At 39.9% G+C, this 12368-nt stretch overlaps 1 long non-coding RNA gene across 1 annotated transcript; it reads right to left on the bottom strand.

Annotated features, from left to right (window-relative positions):
- Positions 1–9872: 9872 nt before the first annotated feature.
- On the bottom strand, positions 9873–10299 carry LOC122144079. The gene is made up of 3 exons (XR_006159515.1): positions 10171–10299; positions 10045–10077; positions 9873–9952 (listed from the first exon to the last, which is right to left on the bottom strand). It is a non-coding gene; the product is annotated as an uncharacterized LOC122144079 (long non-coding RNA).
- Positions 10300–12368: the final 2069 nt, after the last annotated feature.

Raw genomic sequence — 12368 nt, 5'->3', positions numbered from 1 at the left:
TAATTATATTGTATCATTAATATTAATAGACTATTTATATTATTCACTTTCAGTGCTGCTATTTTGCACATGTAAAATTAAACCCCGAAAAGATATGGTAGGCTATTTTAATGGGTCGAAGACAGTTAATTGTAATTTAAATTCATTCCAATTTAGCATTCTTGTTGATTAACAGCAAAAAGGAGCGCAGTTTATCTGTCAGAAAATTAACATCTCTGAAGTGTTTTGTTCATGTTAAGGTCTTGCATCTTGTAATATTGCTTTGTTCACATTTGGCTGTTCAAGCACAGAGGTAGTATTTTAGTGTTTTCAGCTGACACTTAAAAAAAAAAAACAATAAACAGTTATCTGCTCCATGTGGTGTTAACCTTGAAAAGTGGCACAGTCTCTGTTCATCTGTTCTCCCTCATAAATAAAGAAATAAATGCATAATCTACTCAATCAATCATCAACTCGTCATGTGATTCATAATTGAAAATGAAATATGAACTGAAAATAAAAGTAATTAAATGTCTCATCATTTTAAAATAATAAATAAATAAATGAATGGGTAAGATTATGACGGAATATAGATTTAAAAAAGTTCAAAAAGTCTAACGCAACCTCCAATAGCTATGTGCAAAATAATAGTTTAATTAATTAATTAATTGATGTGTGAGATTTTGATGGTATATATTTTATGAATTGGTGTTTGTAATTTTGTTTTTAAGATGCCACCCCATCTGAAAAGCACCCAAAGGAAACCTGCATACATCAATTTGCACAAAGAAATATGGATTGAAACATGGCTTTTTGCACATTTTGTCCTGTGCATACCTCGGATTGCTCTGTAAATGAGTGAGGTCTCCAGGGCCATCTTGTCTTTTTTTCCCCTTTCCCTTCATGTTGAAATGGGCCATGAGACGATTACTGAAGAGCCTGAAGAGATAAGTAAAAAATTGTACTGATCACTGATCATGGTCTTATAAGCAAATATGGAGTCTCGTAGCAAATTGTAGAGGTCGCACAAGGGTTAATTCAAACAATATTCATCTATCAGTCCTTGATCAGTCCTGCATGAATTCAGGGATGTTATTACTCAGAGCTGATATTTATCGTGCACCCCTGCTATATACCATTGATATGCTGCCGAAAATTACCACAAACATACAGGTCACGTCTCTAGTAATAAGTAAATAAATAACCGAAAAGTGTAATTTTCCACTGTGTTTTGCCTAGTGTTTGACAGGAAAGGTGTAAGGTCACATTAAATTTTAAATAAGCTGCATGTAATACAGCTAGTTTATACCTTTCTTCCGTGGAACTCTAACAACTCAAAGATATTAGAAAAAAAAACTAATCCATCTCTGTTAGTCCATATAATGTTAGTCTTTTTTAAATCAGATTCTGTTAGTCCAAAGTGAAGGGGTCTCACAAAATTAACACTTAAAGAAACAGGACTCCGAAAAATGTTGACCTAAAGAGATATTTTTACATTGTATTGTGTTTCACAGAAAAATAAAAAATAAAAAAAATAATATACCAAGAAGGAATTTTACCTAAAGGGTGGACACCATTTCCATTCACAAGGTGAGTGAACCATAGAGAGTGGAGACAACAAGGAGCAATGCCAGGGAATCAAGGACACATTTGAGGAGTATTTGCTGTAGAGTGGTGTTGACCAACTTCTTCCTCTGGGTGCTGGATGATCATGGTGAATTTCATGGAAGGTAGTGAAAATGGCAAGAGTATGGAAAAGCAGTCCACAACAACAAGGATACAGGTATACCCATCAGATGTTGCTGGCTTTCAGAGATGCATTCCACACATCCTTGTATGAATATTCTCACATCCTGCACCACTCCTGGCCGTCAGAAGTCATATTTCAGCATTGAGAGGGTTTGACTGGCCCCTCACGGGGGACGACAGTGCCTAAAGATGTATAGATTGAATGGATGAGTTAAAGGAGTTCTGGCAAAATACTTATGACCTGGAGGACAACCTGGCAGAACAGGTTTGAAGGCATTGGAGGGTGGTAGAGGATCTTTGGAGGACCATTTGATGGGTCTTACATTGAGTTTGAGGAAGAATGGGTTCAACAGATTCAAAACTTTCTTCTGGACTGAATAGATGGTCATCAGCTTTAACTGTATTTTGGATCCAGGTTAGTAGAAATCTTGTGGAGATCTTGAAATCAAAGCAGGTATAGAATAAGGCAGGAGCAAGCACTCCATCTGCTCGTAGCTGCATAATTATTAATTTTAAAATTTCCTTGCTATTAATAAATGAATGAATAAATGTGCTCACACACAGAATTGTTACCAGCTGGTTTTCCAAAGACATAAATGAGAGACAAAAACATCTAAAGTTTGTGGTGGTCCACCTTGATGCCATGTCGCCTCTGCCCATCGGAGCACTCACCCTGTCAGCATGGTTAAGAGAAAGGAGATCTTGGCTGTTCCCAATTCAGAGCGATGCAGCTGCATCTCAAAGGCCAGTGAAACTTGGAGAAGAAATCTGTTGCAGTCCTTCTCTAAGCCATTCTCAGGGTAGGGTGATGGCCATGGGAATGGCAATGTAGATTGAGAAAGCAGGTTTATTGGAGAGTTAATCCATATGGGAGAATGTTCTAGATGCATAGAAGTATTCACAGTATTAGAACAGTCTTTTAGTCAACTCTGCTTAATTGAGTTATTTCTTGCTGGTATGGACAAAGCAGACAAGACAGCAGGATTCAGGGAAGCAAGTACGTTTTAGTTGAGTGTGCATATTAGATTAGATTGTTTCTTGTATTGAGTATTCTTTGTTTTGACAGGTTTGCATGGGGCTTGGGATTGTTGGAGCCCTGGAGATTGAAAAAGAGATTACTGTCATGACAAGTGAAAGTCATGACAATTGGCAAGTATGGTAACCCATACTCTGAATTGGTGCTCTGCATTTAACCCATCCAAGTGCACACCGAGCGGCAACCCCTCGCTCGCCTCTCTCTCTCGTGAAGCCAATAAGGAAGTGACTAAACTGGAATTCTTCGACTGGCCACTAGATGCTGGCTGCAAAAGGGAGTCAGTCCCATAGACTCCCATGTTAAAATGCCCAACATTACAGTAGAAAAAAAACATGTCTACAGCCTGGTGCAAAAAATGATTTTGGTCTATATAGCTAATTTTGCCCTTCATGACAACTGTGAGGGGGTGAATTTTTTTTATAACTCATTCGTTTAAATTATATTAAGCCTAAAAGTTCTGCATAATTAAGGGCGTGGCCACGTGGAGTGACAGGTGGATTGCCGCTGCTGACACTGCCAGCGAGCTAGGTTGGGTGTGGCTTCAGCAACCAGCTCCCGCCTTTTTTGCTCTGCACACTTTGAGCTTCAAAACCGCTCTTGAGGAGGTCTATGGGTGACGTCACGGACACTACGTCCATGTTTTTTATACAGTCTATGGTGCACACACACAGCAGTGAGAAGTGAACACACCGTGAAAACCCACACCCGGAGCAGTGGGGCAGCTATATCCAGCGCCCGGGAGCAACTTGGGGGTTCAGTGCCTTGCTCAAGGGCACTTAAGCCATGGGTATTGAGGGGTGGAAGAGAGCGCTGTTCATTCACTCCCTCCCACCTACACACTCCTGCCAGCACAGAGACTTGAACCCTGCGACCTTTGTGTTGCAAGTCCCACTCTTTAACCATTAGGCCACAGCTGCCCCCAGAGAATGGTTTGAGCCGAGAAACATGAAACATGGGTGAATACAGTACTGTGGAGGGAGTTGCAGCTGGAAAGTGATATTGTTGATCTGACTCTGGATGGGGACTCTGCTTTTTACTGGGCTGTAAGATGAAGATGAAGGTCCTGGGTGGATAGCCACACTTTATCACCTAGGCGATAGACTGGAGCAGTGGAGGCGTTGTTCGCGTTGGCATGAGCTTTATTTCTCCGAACTGCCTGTTGTAGATGGACATGAGCTCAGTCATGTCTCCACACTCTCTCACCCTCATGGAACCATTGCCCCACAGCTGGAACCTCTGATGGTTAACGTCTGTCCAAGGAATAGGGTGAAGGGTTGAAAAAAAATGAGTATGCACTTGGAATGGTGTTAAACTGGTGGTGGGTTGCCTCAGGGATTTCTGTTCATACCTCTGTCCAGGGTAGGAAACGATTCCAGCTGTGTTGGTTATCATGGCAGTATGACCGCAGATATCTCCCGATCTCATGGATCTTGCGCCCAGTCTGGCCATTAGTTTTGGAATGATATCCAGATGACAAACTGACTGAGACTCCTAGTGGCTTGAAGAAAGACTTCCAGACTAGTCATATGAACTGGGGCCCACAATCGGAGACGATATCCTCCGGTATGCCAAAGTTACAGAATACATGCTGGAACAGTAATTCTGCAGTTTTTTAAATGAGGTGTGAAGACCCCTGAGGGGTATGAAAGTGAAAGTAAAAGTGACGTGACACACAGCCAAGTATGGTGACCCATACATCAGAATTCGTGCTCTGCATTTAACCCATCCAACAGTGCACACACACCAGCAGTGAACACACACACACACCGTGAAACACACACCCGGAGCAGTGGGCAGCCATTCATGCTGCGCTCTTAAAGTGACATGACATACAGCCAAGTATGCAATAAGGGCACCTCAGTCGTGGTATGCCAGCCCGAGACTCAAACCTACAATCCTAGGGGTTAGGAGTCAAACTCTCTAACCACTAGGCCACGACTTCCCCGTCCTATGAGGTTGCAAGAGCCTTGGAGAATCAATCTACCACCACTAAGTGTGTAATCTTCTTTATGCCTTAAATAAATGCCATTTTGCTAATGAGAAACTCTCTTTTGTAAATCCTACCAGGGTATCAAAAGCTTTGGTCTCCGAAAGTTGTTCCTCTCTCTCAAAATCCTCCATGCACTCCAACCTCTTGTGTGTGTGTGGATGAAAAGGCTGGCTCACTTCTACCAAGGCGTCTGACCTCCATGTGTATTTCAATTAATTTTGTTAAGACTTTTTTTTGAAATTCTGAAAAAAAAAAAAAAAAACATTTATTAGAGCTGCATGATTTGGGGGGAAAAACATCCAATGTAACCTTGGTTCCTTGAAATATCAAGAATGAACATTGTGACTGGCGCTGAAACCTGACTGAATGACATTTGCGCACCTACTTGAACAATTGGCTTTTCAGTTAAGTTGTGATCGTAACTTGTAAAATAATGTTTGGGGTGATGGTTCATAGGGCCTTCATTGGAGTAAATAAAATGAATAAATAAAACATGACAGAAATTATCGATATTACTGATTCACGACAAATGCAACAATATAAATAATGCATTTTTTGTCACATAAAAAAATCACTTGACATGTGCAGCATTAATTTTGAGCTAGACTGCTGGAAAGTTACTGCTAATAAATTGTGTCATCATCTCCTCACCCTCATATCGTTCCAAATGGCTTTCTTCTGTTGGACACAAAATAAGATTTTGTAGAATGTTACCTAAACATTTTGGTTACCATTGATTTTGACTGTTTGGACAAAAATTACTTGAATTTCTAAAATAATGTAATTCCAGGTTTGGCATTACATGATTTTGAGTAATGATGAAAATTTTCATTTTTGGGTGAATCTTACTTTAAGAACTGTATTATTTGTAAATAATAAGCACCTAATTTATATAATACACTGATATTTATCTTTAATCAGGCTCTTATTGAATTAACATTTTACTTAAAATAAAATTAATTAGAACTAAACATCTAAAAAGAAAGAAGTATCCAGTTTAACAGAATAGTATTATTAGGATGGTGATCACAAGAAGAAAAACCATGCTACTCATTACCATGCATGGATTTTAAAATAAATAAGTAATAATAAACTATAAAATTTGTAGTTAAGAAAAAAAACTAAACATGAAGAAATTACAAAACAGCTTCTATGAAATTAAAAAAGCCTATTCCCCAATATGTAGTAGCAGTAACATTTATAATAAATACATTTTTGCCAACACATGAGCTATTTGTACAGTGTTAATAACTTAAAGTTAAATTACTATGGAGCTGAATTGACAAGCCTATTGGCATTTTCCAATATACCTCATTGTCGTGGGCTGTTTTCAGCTCATCACTACAGAACCTTTAATGTTCTCATATCACTCGACTATATAACTGTATAACAATTCTGTGTCACATCTGAATGGATCAAGCAACTTGCTGTATTTATCTCTTGTAAATCATGGCAGAAGCGCATCGCTGTGAAGTGACTGATCCTGCTCTACTTTGATGCGTGGCTGGTGGATGCATCGGGTACCAGCTGCTGTCGCACTTTTAGAGTATTTACTTTATGCAGTTTCGCATGCGCTATAATTTAAAAACAGCGCCTAATATCAGGGAGGTCTCCTTCGTTTCGGTGATCGGCCCACTACTTCAATGGACATGTCCAGGTGTTCCGATAGCCAGTATGTGATTGCAGGTCTCCCAGACCTCTGGCTAACCTCTATGCACTCTGTCCCCCTTTCCTCCCCCACTAGCGATGCCTCTGGAAGAAAATGCAGGTAAGTAACAGTTGTTTGGTACTTTATTGAGGATGAAACAGCAGAGGAAAAATGAGTGCAGGCAACAGGTGAGTAAGTGGTATCCAAACGGGGTTCATTTAAACTTAGCTTGAGATAAGGGTCTCTTTGTCTTTGCAGGTTACAGACGAGGGTATCCAGACTGGATGAGGCCCGAGGAAGACGGAAGAATACAAACAGGTAAACAGACAGATTAGGGAATCAGGTAAGAGTTCGCTAGTGTAATCTTAAAAACCAAGACTAGGATGGAAGTGAAGTAGTGGTGACTTTAAAAGTGCACTAGTGATTGGTGTTGACAGGTGCAGTGAATCAGAATTCTGGTGAATATGATCTAGTGAAGGTGGTTGGTGGATCTGTTGTGGCTTGGTGGTTTCCATGACATTATTATGCATGTCATGCCAGCAGTTGGTGATGAGGCTTTGTAAAGAAACACTATACACCTGCACACATATGAATTGATGAATTTCCCCCTGTAAATATCTGCGATGCAGAATTGAAGATGAAGGTTCAAATCTTGCATTATATTTACCTATATGCAGTGCATGCATCATTTAGGCTAAATTTGTATCCAAATGTGTGTTCCTTGAGAATCAGACTCGTGACCTTGCTGTTGTTTGTGTCATCCTCCACCACTGAGTTTTAGAAACAGCTGTGGATGCTGTAAATCTGTCTTCCCTTCGTTAGCCAGCGCTACCATTGACAAAGCACCTTTACATAAAACAATAATATAGTCAATCCGTTCTTATAATGACATAAAATACACAAAAACACTTATGCAAGTGAATCGTGCCCACAGCTAAAGTTTAGCTGCTAAACTGTGAACACCTAGGTGGATACGTTTAGCCGAGTGCTAACGTGACTAACTGATTAAACAATACAGTTTTGTAAACCAAAATTGTCTACTGTAATGTTTGAAGAACGACAGACAAAAGACGCTTGGTCTTAACTTTTAATCAGAACGTAGAACAGTTGTATCACAGGAGCACCAGCCGAAATCACTCATCTCTCCCGCATTAACCCTGTAACTGCCAGTGCAGCACAATAAACAGCAGTTTCACAATTATTATAAAGTCCTGTGTGCTACACTACATTCTTATTATTAATTCACGAGTTCACATCTACGTATATTGATACTGTAAGTTTATGCGTATTTGGCGTGCTGTCCGGGTGGAGGGCTCCGAGCTCGGGATGTGGCCCGAACCCAGAGTACTCCCCCCGGTTGTGGTAAGAGTAGATGGATCTATAAGTGAGGAGAAAATGGGGGTGGAGGAGGGATGCTGAAAACTGTCAATGAACAAGAGGTAGGTTCTTGCGCGTGTTCATTCTTGACAAATTGGCGTGAGTTGATTACTGATTGGTCTCCACTTGTGTTAATCAGGTTAATGAACTGCGACTGTTCCTCCCGAACTTTGTTATAAAACAGCATATAATCTCCACTTGTGTTAATCAGGTTAATGAACTGCGACTGTTCCTCCCTTCACTGCGAATTTTAGAACTACTTCAGTAAGACGTAATCTCGTGCTTTACCTGGAAACCTAAAGCTGCACTAGGTATACATCACATATTGGCACAAAAAAATTATATTTTGAGCACTCAATTGAAAAATGTACACCTAACGTATCAATCGTACTACTTACAGGTCGTGGTTCAGAGAGCTTGTTAGTCCAAATTCAGAAGATTAGAAGCCACGAAGATAAAAGCCCCCCAGATTAGAGAAAGCAGTTCTTGATAAAATGACAAGCACACAACAAAAGGCTCGGATTGTATTTCTGTGGTATCCGTGAACACCGCGTCTTCTCAACATGATGTAAACGCACTAATAGCAAAAGTGTGTTGTGGGGCAGATCAAGACTCTGTTTCGTATTTTCGCGGGCAGGCGGGGATTATGCAAATGTGTTACCCAGGGACGTACACCTGGTAACAGGCAAAAGAGTCGAAAATATAACGACTCGTTACGGCGATTTAGACCCGACTCTCTCTTTTGAGAGACAATATCTTTATTTATCATGCACTTTTTTGATTAACAACTTTGCAGATTGTTTTCATTTAAGGATAGCTACGTTATAAACTGCAAAAGAGAGATTTTTCAAAAAAACACATATGACCTGCTCTTTAACACTTACTTGTGGTGGGCATTGGGAATATATCGGTTGACCGCTGAGACCCTGCTACTCCAGTACCTGTGTAAGAAAACAAGCCTGTTTAGAAAACATCCAACAGATCTGGGCCCCAAAACTGGGAAATTCAAATAAAAAAATCTGTATTGTTAAAAAATGGTGCACAGCTATGACCATCATCACTGTATCGGAGGCTGTAATCCCTGGTGCCAGTGCCGTTCCTGATCCTGCCCCTATCATCGCTGTATCGGAGGCTGTCATCCCTGGTGCCAGTGCCGTTCCTGAATCATGCCCCTATCATCGCTGTATCGGAGGCTGTGTCATCCCTGTGCCAGTGCTGTGCCTGAGCCTGCCCCTATTATCATTGTCAACTGCAGCTGTCACCCCTGGTGCCACTGCTGTGCCTGAACCTGGTGCTGTTATCCTTGCTGGACCTCACACTTTTGTCTCTAGACCCATCATTGGACCTGTTATTTTTTATTAAGAATCTTTTTTGTTGTTTTTTTTGTCACTTCAACCATAGCACATGTTCACTGACTGAGTGAAAACTCTTATAATAGTGCCCAATAAATGTTTACCTGTTTACATCATAGCAAACAAAACTACATTTCTGTGACTGTACACATTTGCTCAACGTTGCAAAAACATATGAATTGAAATTGGTCACATAAAAAAAAAAATGTAAGTATCAACTTGGTATGGAAGTTAATTAATTAATAATATTAAATTGTAATAAAACATTTTAATTAATAGTGTTAGCTATCTTATCTCATCTTGAGCCAACACTGTGCCTGGATATGACTGTGTGACCTGACCTGTAGCTGGTTTTGGATCCATTACTGTACCCTGATGTGACACCTGTGCCTAGAACTCTCGCTGTGCCTTGATATGTGACTGGTGTCCTGATGAGACGCTGTGCCTGGATCCATCACTGCGTTTAGGACTGCTAGATTTATGTTTTTCATGTTGAGAGTCTGAAAAAAACACAAAAAGAGAATGTTCTTAGATTTAACATTAGTAGTTATTATACAAAAAAAGTGGTTTAATTTAATGCAATACATAAATACTTACTGGATGTGGACATTTCTCTGCCCCCGAGCCCCCCCGTCAAACTTAGCCTGACTGGACAAGACTGGAATTTTAGAGTAAAAAAATATGAAAATAAACCTGTTAATGCTTTCATTTTATGTTCTGTGTGTGTGTGTATATACTCACAGTTGACTTTACAGTTGCCTCATTCATAACTGGCTTTAACTTTGCTGGTGCAATGGGAAAGGGGGGAAGTTTCTTACCTACTAAGATGCAATTTAAATAAAAAAATAAGAAAATCCATCTCTAACATTATGAATGTATAATGAATATAATGCCATCATGTGGAATTTTTTACCCATCATGCTCTTGTCTTCCAACTCATCAGAATCTGTTTAGAACAATTCAAAATTGTAATAATAATAATAATAAAAAAAAAATACATTTCCATGTTTGACATTCCTGTATTTAATGAGAAACACACCAACGACATAGTCGTCAAAATTTCTTTTCGCTCTTTTCCTCTTGCTACCAAACCACTACCTCCTCTTCCTCCTCATCCTCTTCGGCTTGGCTGGTCAAGTTATAGCTTTCACAGTCATGAATATTATCTAGAGGTGTAATAAACATTGTAATAACTGCAATAACTCACTAATTATGTAATACTTTTAAACCATCCTTTAATCAAAACTTACCTGAAATCATTTTTCTTTTAATTAATGGGAATATCAGCCAGTCATCCTGAGGGTCTTTTTTCTTCCTGAATGCTTCTTTTGTTCTATTTTTTGGCCATTTAAAACTGATTTGTTATTTATGTGTATCCAATTATTGGGAAGTATGCCTTTCTATTTCTTTTCCATTTTCCACCCAGACAGCCCTGGCAAACATGCTCTGAAAAGGACAGTATATGCATGTTACTTTAAGATGTATGTTACTTTATCAGCTAAGTCCATATCCGTATCAACTTGTAGTAGAGGAGAAAGTATATATTCGTATCAGTATGTGTGGTCCTTAGGAATCAAACTTGACTAATGACATTGCTAACACCTTCTTTCTGTTAAGCTAGAGGAACACCTGACATTATTAAAACCATTACAGTGTAGTCTTCTTACAGTTAATTAAAATGGAGATTAGACTAAATTCATCCTTTAACATTTGTGCTCCATGCATGGCGTAGGGGTATAAGGACATAACCACCCGTTTCTTGTGGAAGGCAGGCCACCTTGCGGATGAGATCTGTTTTATGCAGTAGTCCTCTTTTCATCCTGCCCCTGTCCATCTTCCCAGTGCACACGTATATTCAGAAATTTGGAGCTGCAGGGTTGATGAAATAATGTTTGTAGTGTAGCGCTGGTTAAGAATTGTGTACTCAAAAGTTCCATCTGGATTTTTTTCTTGAATGAAAGCAAAGCTTTCATCTTTTAAGAGAAACAAAGAGTCTTTTTTTCTCTCAGAGAAGCAAGCACAGGCTGTGTAGCATGTTGCGTTTTGCTCATGTTGTTGTTTTCTGCATGTTCAATCTCAGACAAACGCCTGGTGACCTGTTCCAGGGGACTTTTCCCATTCCTCACACATTTTTTGATTCTTTGCAAGTAGTTTTCCGAAAGGAAAACAGCTAATTTAATTTAGTGAACGGTTGAAGTGTCTGACATCTTCGTGAAGGTGCAATAGTCCATGTACATTGTACTCACAGGAAAAACACTTGCCATTTTACAGGTCAGCACTTGCACCTGACAAAGTGCTTCTTAGCTCTTGGGGCAAACTCAAGGTAAGCATTCCGGACCTTGTCATCTGCTCCAGCATTATGGACATTGCCACAGTTAATGACAGGAAATGGCTGTACTTCTTGGGGGACAACACATCTTTCAGTACCACAGGACCTGTGTATAACAAAGACTGCCGTAATTCGGTGGCCTTCCACCTGTCCAAATCATGGTAAACCCCGGGGTTGCCGTGCAAATTCACTTGGCATCTTCCCTCTCAGGGCATTCAGTTTTTGAGATATCTCCCCCTTTTGCTTTACAGATAAATGACAGTGGTTCGGGCCAGTGTTACTCTCTGTCTGACTTAAAAACTGGCGGATCCCCTTCCCCTAAGCCATAGTATTTGTACTGCCCCCGCTACATTTACCAACAGATGTTTTATCTTGTGGTGTAGAAAGAAGTGTCCTTGCATCCATAGGCAGAGAGTGCCTTGTTTTCTTAATACGGACAGTAACTCATTCACAGATCTGTGTGTCTCTCTGTTTTTTGTGGCCCACTGTCTCAAGTCGTCCTCCAGGTTTGCAATCACTTCTTCATCATTTTTGTTTGTGTTCTAAATCTGTAGACTCCTGGTTGTCATCAGTATTGGATTCTAAACTGTCTAACTATATTTTGTAGTCCCAGGCTCACTGTCACTGTCAAAAGCATTTGGAATGCCAGGCAGACTGTCATCACTGTCTGAATCTTGCAGAAGTTGATCCAGTTCTTGTTTTCTTTTTCGCCATATTTTCAAGTAAGCCATCTGTAAAACAAGTAAGTGAGGGGGTGTGACAAGTTTGGTCTTTGCATTTACTCAGTTAATACTATTGAAAACATCTGAACTGATGCTATCTTACTCAGGTCACTGACTGTAATGCCTGACTGTAGCTTTCGGCCAGGAGAAGATGTCATCAAGGTGGCGTCCAACTTTCACGGGGTG

This window comes from Cyprinus carpio, unplaced genomic scaffold (assembly GCF_018340385.1).
Source record: "Cyprinus carpio isolate SPL01 unplaced genomic scaffold, ASM1834038v1 S000006585, whole genome shotgun sequence".
In the NCBI taxonomy this organism is placed as follows: domain Eukaryota; kingdom Metazoa; phylum Chordata; class Actinopteri; order Cypriniformes; family Cyprinidae; genus Cyprinus; species Cyprinus carpio.
The sequence above is the reverse complement of the archived record's forward strand: the minus strand, read 5'-3'. Positions and strand labels throughout refer to the sequence as shown.